This window comes from Galleria mellonella, unplaced genomic scaffold (genome assembly GCF_026898425.1).
Source record: "Galleria mellonella isolate WM207_F2 unplaced genomic scaffold, CSIRO_AGI_GalMel_v1 utg35, whole genome shotgun sequence".
NCBI lineage: Eukaryota > Metazoa > Arthropoda > Insecta > Lepidoptera > Pyralidae > Galleria > Galleria mellonella.
Window position 1 is genome coordinate 1,747,192 of NW_026442082.1, and position 12,273 is coordinate 1,759,464.

Below are 12,273 nucleotides of genomic sequence, written 5' to 3' on the forward strand. Positions count from 1 at the left end.
TTGAAATAAACATAATTCGAAAAAACTTTAATAAATAATTTGAGAGGAGTAATACCAGAATTAATACTGTGCTAGTTAGGATTCCGTAAATATTAGTATATAATTTAAATAAATTTTATATCATTCATCATATCATCATCATGATGATGATGATCAGCCTTTAACGGTCCACTGATGAACATAAGCCTCCCCTTTCGGGGGTTTTACCAATAGTTGCCACACTTGGCAGGTGGATTGGCAACCACAGACGTCTGTATGTCTGGAGAATATTATAATTTAGGATACAGAGACATAACCCCTTAGTCCTCAGGGCTTGAAAGGTATCACAGGCGATATAGTATACTTTGTTATGTTCATGGTACTGTTCATATCTATAGGTGACGGTTACCACTTTCCATCAGGTGGGCCGTCAGCTTGTTGCCATTCTAAATTGTATAAAAAAAATTAAAATATATAGATATTGCTATATATAATATTACCCACCCCTATTGGAAAGTATCGTGGTTTCAATTCACTAGCAATTGCTAGTGAATTCGCCAAGATGGCCCAACTGATTTGACTTTATTCTCATTAATATTCACTCACTGGTGTCTCGCCAGCATATAGCGATAGTACACTTACACATCTTTTCTTCATTATATTTTTATTTTATTTTATTATCATTTATTTTTTTATTTAATACGAAATAAACAACAAAATAAGTTATTTTATAAGAGAGCTCTACATGCTTAGTCTCATAAATACAGCCAATAATGGATTTTAATAATATTAAAGGAAAATTATATATAAGTCTAAAATAAATAGTGTACGTTGGAGTGTGTGTGAAAGAGTAATAAAAGGTTGTGTCCCACAAAAAAAAAAAAAAAAAAAACTAAAATAACTAAACTACAGAACACAGAATTTTAATAAAATTTCTATGTAAGTAAGCATTTATATGTATGTAAGCATATCCTATGAGATAAATATAGAATTTTCCAAATCGTTTTACAATAGACAGCGTTCTGAGGTAACAAAAACTAAAAAAAAAAAAGGAATTAAGAACCTTCTTCTTTTTGAAGTCAGTTGAATAATAACAATGAGTATCTATTTTTTTTATACTACTGAGGTGGCAAACAAGCATACGGCCCACCTGATGGTAAGTGGTTACCGTAGCCTATGAACGCCTGCAATACCAGAGGTATTACGCGTGCGTTGCCGACCCTGAAAAAACCTCTTTACCCCCCTTTTGAAGAATCTATGAAGTCGGTTGAATACTGAATAAATTAATAAAACCTATTGCAATGCATTATTCATAACAGTTTCTATCTATTTTCTCTAAGAAAATTTGAGTACTATACAAACATAACTATAGTTAAATAATACAATTGTCCCGCAATTGCAAGACGCAATACAAGAGGTTTGTCTTTTTTTAATGGGTGGTAATGAAATGGTCGCCGCCTGCGCTAACGGAATATGCTGGCAGGGCATCAGTAAGGGATGAGATAGGTGAAGATGAAAGCAGAGGGCCTACCATGAAATATTTTCCGAAATTTCGGGGACGAACGAAATAGAAATTTGATGTTAAAATTACATAATACATGCCGTTTACAATTATTAAAAATATTAAAATATCGTTCCTTTGGACTATTAGGATAGGATTTATGATGAATGAAACGTTAAGCTCCATTTCCTGAGTCGATTTAGGTACGAACAAAAACACGAAATTGAGCCCGAATATTCGGAATTTCATTCCATGGTAGGCCCTCAGGTCAGTTAGCTTATCGTGACGAATTCCACTAGAATTAACCACGATGATTTCCAGGGGGTAACCACGTGGATGTCTACCTGGTAGGGTGTATTGTTAGCAATGGGGCAGTTAGACCCCATTAACAATTCCTTTTCCCCCTCAAGTAGTTTGTCATGCGAATGTAGAGATGCTACGAGTAGCATATCTTTTTTTTTAAATTGAACTTTTTTTTATAACACAGTGGGCAAATAGGCATGCGGCTCTACTTATGGTAAGTGACTACCACCCCATGAACATCCGCAAAACCTGAGGCATTACAGGTGTACTGTCGGCCTTTTAAAAAGGAATATGTTTTTTCTTAAAGCTTTCGATGTTACATTACGTATACTTGTACATTATTATTTGACTGTTCGTGTCTCGAGACAACATCTGTATTATTAATTATGAATCCAGACGAGTTTAATTGACTTCACGAGTTCACGACTGTGCCAATCGGTCATATCTACTTACTTCAATCACTTTTTTATAAGTAGGCTTATTTCAAAATTCGTATTTTAAATCTAACTAGCTTTTACCCGTCTACGTGACCAGTACATATTTATTAACCCTGATAAAAATAGTCTAAATCCTTGTTCGTCTCATATAGTATCATCTTCCTACCCTTATCCCAATCATTTGGGGTCGGCGTAATATGATTTTACCCATATTACAAAAAGATTTGGTTTTTAGTTTTACGACCGGCCACCTGCCTGACGTCAACCCTCTTTGGGAAACCTCGTCTCACATAGTATGTATATATAAAATTTCATAATAAAAGGTAACAAACAAACAAACTCAATTTTACGTTTATAATATAAGTAAGAATGTATAAATAAGTTTTTTCATGAATTTGCAAGATAGTTTCTTTTAAAATTCAATGCCTTCAATTGCTGATTGGGCAAACTAAAATATAACAATCTAATTAAGTTTTAATTAAGTTATAGCTTCTTAATCAGATTAAAAATAATCATATTGCATGGTGAATATTTTGGTTTGCTATTAGAACACCTTTTAAATAAATTAATATACATTACACCATGCCTTTACATCTATTTAATTTTCTTTATCAAAGCTGAGATTTATCTATGGACTTGTATGATAATTGATAAGAACGATTAGGCATCAGCTTGGTTAAGGGGAAGTCCTTTAATGCCGGACGAAACCTAGTACCGGACGGTCCTTAAAACTGAGGGGAAAAGCATTGATAGTATTGCGCACTATAAGTCTCATTGCTAGCAATATATCCTGTCAGGTCGACCTCCACGTGGTTCCCCATGGAAACCATCGTGCTGAATTCCGGGTGTATTCACACAATGAGCTAACTGACCTGCCTTTTCATCCTCACCTATTATCCGTCACTGGTGCCCCACCAGCGAATATCGTTACTGCAGGCGGGTTCTATTATCATCCATTAAAAAAGTCTTTAAAACTTTTATTATATCAACTAAACACAACGCATTTTGCTCAAAAATAATTAAAACACAAATTTTGTATCACGTGATAAATGAAGAACCGCTCGACCGATTTTGTGCAAACTTCACATAAACCATCTACTAAATAGTCCGAACAAAGCCTAAACTTTTGGTTTGGATAAGTGAGCCCGTTCTTGAGTTATAATTACAACGAAAAGTGGCTACAATTTTTTTATATATATATTTGTTTTATTAGTTTTATTATTAGGAATTATGACGATTAAAATGAATAAATGTGTCAACTGTAAACTATTTAAAGCTTACGTCAACATTACATTCTTTGTAAATTTGTTTCGTTCACATTCAAATTTAAATATTGTAATGAACTCGACAAATGAAATGAACAGCATAGAAAAAACAATAAGTTCGGCCTGTTATGCTATCAGAGGTCTGAGGGATGAGATTGGCATTGAACAGCTAAAACTGGTGTATCATGCGCTGATTGAGTCAAAGCTGCGATACAGTATACGACTGTGGGGCAATAGCTTCAATTATAACGTCAGCAGAGCATTTATCTTACAAAAAAGGGCTATAAGAACAATTGTACGAATTTCACAAAGAGATTCCTATAGAGAATATTTTAAAAAGCTCGCAATTTTAACAGTTCCAAGCCTTTATATACTGGTTGTCCTTACTGATTTTGTAAAGGTCCTTCTGAAAATTGAAACGGAGCAAAATAGAAAAAATCGGGAGAGTACTAGGAGGAAGGATGTTAGTACTAACTTTGTGCCCCGTCTAGACATTGTCAAACACGGTACACGTCATCAGGCAGTAGTGTTATTTAATAAAGTACCTGTCCAGTTAAAAATTATACGAAGCCTCATTTCTTTTAAGATTAAATTACGATCCCTTTTATTGGAGAAATGTTACTACTCCGTACATGATTTCTGTACTGATGATTAATATAAATAATTAAAAATGAATTTGACATGTGTATATAATATTACGATGAAATTGACACAGTTTACTGCAGAATTAATTTATTATAATTTATTGTCATTATTATAGTTTGGATGGTTGTAGTATTCAGGTTAATGTAATGATTTTTGTATGTTTATCCCTTATTTCAGACACAATGTACATTGTTTTTTGAATAAATGACTAATGACTATTGACTAATCAACAAAACTAAAATGTATACAATCATCCAGCTTTTTTTCTAATGAGTGATAATGGTATAGCAACCCTGCCTGCGCTATCGGTATACACTGGCGGGGCACCAGTGATAGATGACTGATGAAGATGTTAGCCCATCCTGACGAATTCAATTAGAATTAACCACAATGGTTTCCAGGGGGAACCACGTGGAGATCAACCTGACAGGGTATATTGCTAGTAATGGGGCTATTTGACCCCATTACTAACAGTCCTTTCCCTTCCCAATAATCCAGCTTAATACAGAATCAAACGGCAAAAGAAGAGAGAAGAGAAGAACAAACGAAGCTAAATCTTGTTCCTAAGTACTAGTGCCGCAGGAGTATTTTATCGGCTCTCCTGCTGCTTAAGTGCTTATCAATGAGTATTTAGTTACACTACACCTACGTCGACGGGAACAAAATCTACGTCAAGATGAAGAGTATCGTCATAGGTTGATAATATCACAGTCTAAATAACTTTTTCCTACCAGTCGTCCAACGAATATTTATAAGCGATCGCAGATGTACGCGTCCCGAATTCTTATTTTAAGAAAATATGCACTAGTATGGCAATGTAAGAGTGTTTTATAATTTTTAATAACCATCGATTGATTTTTTAACACTTCTAGTTAATTTATTTATTATTATAATGCATTCATGTACATAATATAGAGTTGTTACAATGTTCTTATGATGAGTAAGTATTAAAAAGTAAATATTTAAAAAGTGCTTTGACAGTGATAGAAAAGTAAAACTTTAATCACAGAATAATTTGTAAAATTTGAAAAATTATAGCATAAACCTATTTTGTTTCGAATGTTTTTTAATTTATTTTTGCTAGCGAGATTCTAAATTTCAATAGTAGCTTTATAAGAATCTTATTAATTATCTTTAGATAAAGCACTTTTTAAATAATAAATAGATAATATATGTATGTATATATATATATATATATATATATATATATATATATATATATATATATATATATAAGAATATCTTATAAGTATTTACCGCCCATAGGCATATCATCAAAAAAATTGCAAGAAATATGCTTTTTTCTTAAAGGATTCAATATGATATCTCTTTAGAAATACTGCTACTGGGAGTTGATTCCATAGTTTTGTTATGCGTGCAAAAAAGTGTCTATAAAAACAATTGTCTATTAACCTTAATTAAACCATTGAAGAAAATAAAAAGAAACCGGCAGGTTCGAGTTAAACTCACACGCCGAGGGTTCCGTATATAAATATATGTATAGTTATGAGATGGAAGGTCCATCATTGCTTTTTTCTTATTACATAGACACCTATTTACCAATACTTCTTATTATTGATACGAGTACTATTGATATAATTTCTGTTTTGGATCATAACTGTGGTTAAAAACTGAAACCCATAACAATGCTTGTTTTTGGAAGTTTCCCGATAATTCCTTAAAAACGGTGCTAGTAAGAAACGTACTTTTATTTTTCCTGTAATATTCACATATACTGTTTACATACTGTGTACATTTGTAATTATATCACATTTTTCTCTTCAGAAACTTTTTAAATAAGGAAAGAAGGGAATTGTGTTTCACACATTTTTTATCTACATTAAATACTACGCATCATAAATATAAAAAAAAAAATGTTTTAAAATGTACAAATGAAGACCATTCATATAATAACCCACTTGGATTAATGGCTTATTTTTGAAATTATGCTATTCGTTTTGTACCGTCTAGCAAAAGAAATAAAAATATTTTTACAATTATTTCTAATGCAATATATGCGGGTCAACAATACGTAAAACTATTCCAAATTTAAAATTAATGGCATTAGTAGTTGCTAAGATATAGCGCTGTGATAGACGGAGGGACAGTCGCTCCATAACCCTTTGTATGGAACCCTAAAAAACCATATTCACCGGAGGTCATCCATGTTTCATGCACCAAAACGACGTCTACCGATCTAAGTTCATAAATAATGGATTCATTCGGTATATATATTCGTCTGCTCAATGAGATAATTCCAAATTCACATATGAACTTATTTCACTGTACTGTCGCAGTTTCACAGGACAATAACAAATAACGTAGAACTGCATTTTTAATATTTATTATATAACTACAATCTTTTTCCATTCATATAATGTTTGGAATAATATAATAGTCTATAGTTTTTGGTGAATGCATTGGTAAATCTGTAAAGCTTACCAAAAAAATATGTATATTATAAATAAATAAATAAAACTATAAATTTAATATAGTAGCTGCGTACCTGAGCGAATAGTTACGATAACAGAAAATTAAATATAGTTTATACTTTTTGTCCGCTACTTTGTCTATGGAAATTACAGAAATAGGAAAACCGTCGGAATGGATTTAGGTCTAAATGACATATCAAAATAAAACAAATGTATATTGGATTTTGAATTACAGGGTACAGAGGTATAACACTTTCGTCCCCAGGTACGAGTATGTCAATGCATGAGGGATATCATGTTCATGTCTGCAGGCGACGGTTACTACTCTCCATCAGGTGTCCCGTAAGCTTGTTTTCTATTCTAAATTGCATAAAATAAAAGATAGAAGATATCAGATTTTAAGTTAAACTTTCAGAAACACAACTGTGAAATCTACTTCTAATTTGGTCAATTAGTTTGTGTATGATGACGGAACAAACATACAGACAGACAGACAACATTTTTTAAAATTGTTGTTTTTACTTATATTGCTCTTAAGACCTTTTATATATTTTTTTTCTTTAAATATACAAACATCTTCTAATTAAAATTTTATTATGTATATTAATATAAGATGTAAAGTACCTATTCAACATAACAGTTCTCGGGAATAACAACGCATTACTCGTAGGGTTACTTTGGGCGTCACAGTATATTCTGTTGTAAGCGACAGTTACCACTGTCCACCAGTTTACATCTTGTTTACCATTAAAACGCTAAAATTATTCGCATTAAAAAAATAAAAGTAACGCTTCTTTAATGTAAATTTAAATGAGTTCAAAAGGTGTGTGTATATTACGCAGTAGTGTTGCCATTTCTGAATTGATTTCCAAAATTATTTTTGAAATAAATAAAGTTTATTGCTTTGTTGATATTATATTAGTTATGTACCCGTATCATTATAACAGCAATGGTGTGCTTACATGTTCGCTATTTGTAAGAATGAATGAATTTGAATTTACAGGGTACAGAGGAATATCACCTGAGTCCTCAGAAATGGCAACGCATGGGGGGTATCATGGGCGAAACAGTATGTGTGTGTACTGTTATGTCCATGGTACTGCTCATGTCTATAGGCGACGGTTACCACTTTCCATTAGGTGGGCCGTCAGCTTGTTTGCCATTCTAAGTCGTATAAAAAAAAATTACTAAAAAGATTGGCTATGTAAGCCATATCCGAGCACACTAACGCGAAAAATAGCAGACAATTAATTAAAAATAACAGAGTCAAAGCGGTCGCCGTGACCGTAAACGACCAGGACTCATCATCAGTATCATGAATTTTGTAATGATTGAACATGTTTTTCGAGGAACAAAATCTTAATAATTCTAATTCTAAATACATCCTCCCTGATATTATATTTTTAATTTTGTGTCAAAATAAAAAAAAAACACTGTACTGTATACACTGTACACTGTATTTTTGTTATTACTAGTATTTATGGCTTAGATTATGCAGTATAGTAAGTTATACTAAGTCTATGATTTATGGCGTATGCGTAAAAGAGGTAGTTCCACGTGATCTTTTTTAATAGATGATAATAAAATGGTAACCCCACCCGCGCTATCGGTATACACTGGCGGGGCACTAGTGAAGGATGATAGCTGAGGATGAAGTAGGTCAGTAAGTCCATCGCGACGAAAGCAACAAAAATGTTTCACGATGGTTTCCAGGGGGGACCACGTGGAGGTCGACCTAATAACGCATATTACTAGCAATGGGTCTGTCAAACTCCATTGCTAACAATTGGTGATGGAGTATAGACAAATAGGTACAATGAGTCCATAGGTATACACCTTATTGGTATTGGCACATAATTTCCTAGAAATGTAACACCAAACACATTCTTTTCAACCGATTTGAAAAAAGAATGAGGTTCACAATTTCGTTGTATTTTTTTAATGTTAGTTACTCCATAACTACGTCACTTATAAAGTGTGTAATGGTCCCCCCTACAGAATTTTTTTGAAAAAAAAGAGAAAGGTCATCAACCTTTTTATAACTCTAAACACATATATATAATTAGATCATTATAGTGAACACTCGATCATTTGGCCAAATTAATAAATGTGTGATCGTCTAGTAATGTAGGACCCGTTGTGTATGTAATAACTAAGAGGTTCTTAAATTGGTATATGACAGGAGTTAAATAATGAAGATGATTGATAAATCTTTAAGGATTAAGGGTATTTAATGAGTTATACTCATTTTCATGAAACTAGAAGTTATGTTAATTTAATATTGAATTACAAAATAATTGTAAAATATAAATAGGGGAGTGGTCGAGCTCCCCACACGCCCAGATCAGTGGAAGACTTTCCAACTATCTATAACTCTTCCTCCTGAGAAGACAGGGGTATTGGAGATGCATAATGCACTGGGTAAGGTAGGGAAGTAAAGAGTATTCTCAGTTCCAAACCAAAACAAAAGTACATTAGTACATCAACATTACAATAGCTCCACCAGCCCCACAATGCTTCCAGTAGAAAAGTAGTTGTTTTGCCAAAGGCAAAGAATCGAAACTGAAGTCCCAGGATTACTCAGACACGAGAGTTTTCTCTGGATGCAACCCCTTTCGGTCCTATAAGGTGACATTAAGAGATTAACCCGTAGATAGAGCACGTAGTCGAAACTGAAGTCCCAGCATCACTCAGTCACGAGCTTACTTATGGGGGTTTCCCTTCGGCTCAAATGTGACAATAGAGATCAAACTGTGGAGACAGCCCGAGATGTGACTGAAATCACGAGATCACTCCGACACCAGAACTTACTTATGGGAGAGGCTCTGTTTCGGCTCTATAATGTGACATTAGAGATCAACCCGTGGAGACAGCCCGATTAATATGTAGAACAGTGTGATTTACCTTCCACACCGTAAGATTGGCAAAACCAATATAATGTTGATAGCTGCTATATGTAAACATAGCATATTTAATTTTGTATAATTTACTTAATACCAAGAATACTCAAGGATTAAGATAGGTTTTGTGAATGTTGAGTAGGCCGGAGCCAAGTATGAGTAGATCAACCCGTAGGAAGAGAGCTACTAAGAGAGTTTGTCGAATAGGCCGTAGCCAGGTATGAGTAGGTCAACCCGTAGGAAGAGAGCTACTAAGAATGTTTGTTGAATAGGCCGTAGCCAGGTATGAGTAGGTCAACCCGTAGGAAGAGAGCTACTAAGAGAGTTTGTTGTATAGGCCGTAGCCAGGTATGAGTAGATCAACCCGTAGGAAGAGAGCTACTAAGGGTGTTAAGTAGGCCGGAGCCAAATTTTAATAAGAATGTATTTGTATTGCATTTGTATTTAATGTAGTATTTAAATAAATATTACGCTAAAGATGGCTAAGTTAATAGTATACCTTAATAATGTTTAAAGTCAGTCTATTCAGATAATGATATTTTAAATAAACTAATCTACCTAGTAGTCAAGTAATAAATGAATACCACACAACTATAATAACTATTTAGAAACGATTAAATTACTATTTAAGATGCAGTGGTTAGATAAATTTATATGCTAAAATTTGCTTAGAATTCAGCTTATTTGGATAATGAACTAAAGGTGTCTAAGTAAAGAGATGTCAAGTCTACCTAATAATAAACGCATAAATATAATAACCAAATAGAAAATATATGAAATCACGAGTTTAACAATGTAAACTCAGTATTTAGATGAATGATTCGTTTTCTGTAAACATTAAAATTTTAAATTTCTTGCAAGTTCAACACTTCTTTGCAAGATGGCGTTGGATGTATTTTTACACATATGACGAATCGTTACACACTGAGGTGGCAAACAAGCATACGGCTCACCCGATCGTAAGTGGTTTCTGTAGCCATTTTAATCATCGATTTAACAATGCATCAAGATCAAACAATATAAATTAATATTAAATGGACGCTCATTCAGTATTAATTTTGTTAGATCGTGTACTAGCCTTATACTTACTTCGGTAAACATTAAAATATTAATTTATTATTTAAATTTCTTGCAAGTTCAACACTTCTCCGCAAGATGGCGTTAAATGTGTTTTCACACATATGGCGAACCGTTAGTGCTAGAGAACAGTGCTAGAGAAGTTAAATCTATATACATAAATAAAAAATAATCCGAATGTATGTAAGCACATCACTTCAGAACGCCTGCACATATTTGACTAATTAATTCTTTTTTGTTGTGTCAAATTTGTCAAAATAAGGATTGTATGAAAAAAATTGCATGAAAAATCACACAGAACGGTAAAAAAATTTCTCGTTAGTACACTCATGTGAAGCCGGAGTGGGCAACTAGTTAAAAATAAAATTCTGGTTTAATCAATATATAGTTAGTATATTAGCTATCCTTTTCCTATAGGGATAAACCAGTGTCCAGCATTGGGACGTTAGTAGAATGTTTTATATGTGCACACTAAGGTTATAATCATAGATAAAATTACAATTAAGTATATTAGAAAAAAAAAATCTGGTAATCTAAATAAAAAATAATGGCCTGATTCATATATTATATTCTAAAAATTAATATTCGAAAATCAAACTTGAGCAATTGCTCAAGTTCGAATTCCAAATATTAATTTTTACTTTGAATTTTTAAAATGTTTTGAATTTTATTATCAGCAAAAACTGTTACCATCCAAAATGTGACTATAAAACCAATAATACTGTCATAACGTGATGAATAAATGAACTGCAACTGCATAATAGACAGAGCACTGAGAAGCAATAAACGAAATAGGCACCAATAGAGCTCAACAAGAAAATTGCTGGAAATAATATTCATAACGACGAATATCCGCCGCGAATAGACGAGCTTAAAATCTGCGGGTATCAAAAAACGTCCATTTTATATAGACACGCACGTCAGTGATTTGTGTGCACGTGGCGAGGTCATGAACATTGGTTACGACCCGTATAGCTCCACTTAACCCAATAAAAGTCCCCTTGCATGGCATTAAATTTAATAGACTATGAAAAGAACTACACGCGCGCAAACGACTCTTCCTGTCGCGGACGGAAGACGCCGATTGGCGCAATTGTAGGGGCATTCACCAATCAGCGTTCAGTTAAGTTAGCAATGGCGGCTATACGTTTGAACAGCGAGTGTTGCCAGTTTAACAATATTGTAGGTAGATATATCGAATTTTTTATGGGTTTTACTATAAATTGACCAAGTAGCTCAGTTAATTATTTTTATCTAGATACTTGCCTATTATATAGTTAGCAATGGCAGGCAACCGTTTTAGTTCCGTATGTTGGTATTTTAGTAATGTATTGTAATTTAGAATGGTAAATTAATACAGCCACTTTGGATGAGTTTTTTTAAGTGGTTTAATATAGAAGTGATCTCTCCTATGATATCGGTTTAAAAGTGTAGCTATCAAATAATAATTTTTATTTGTGTCACTTATAATTTTAGAACTAGGTACAATTTTTTTTTTGTAAAAGTAATAACTTTATTTAAGAAAAGATTACTTTCATAAATTCAAAGTATTTTAAAAATAATAAACAATATGTACATAAATAACAAGGACAAAAAAAAATAATTAATATTAATATAAGTAATTCGCCGTAACTTCAGTTAACAAGGAAATATTTAAAAAATCAAAATTGTATAGAAATAATGCAATTGTAATATTTATTGTAAATATAACATCAAAATTGGTCTCATAATAAT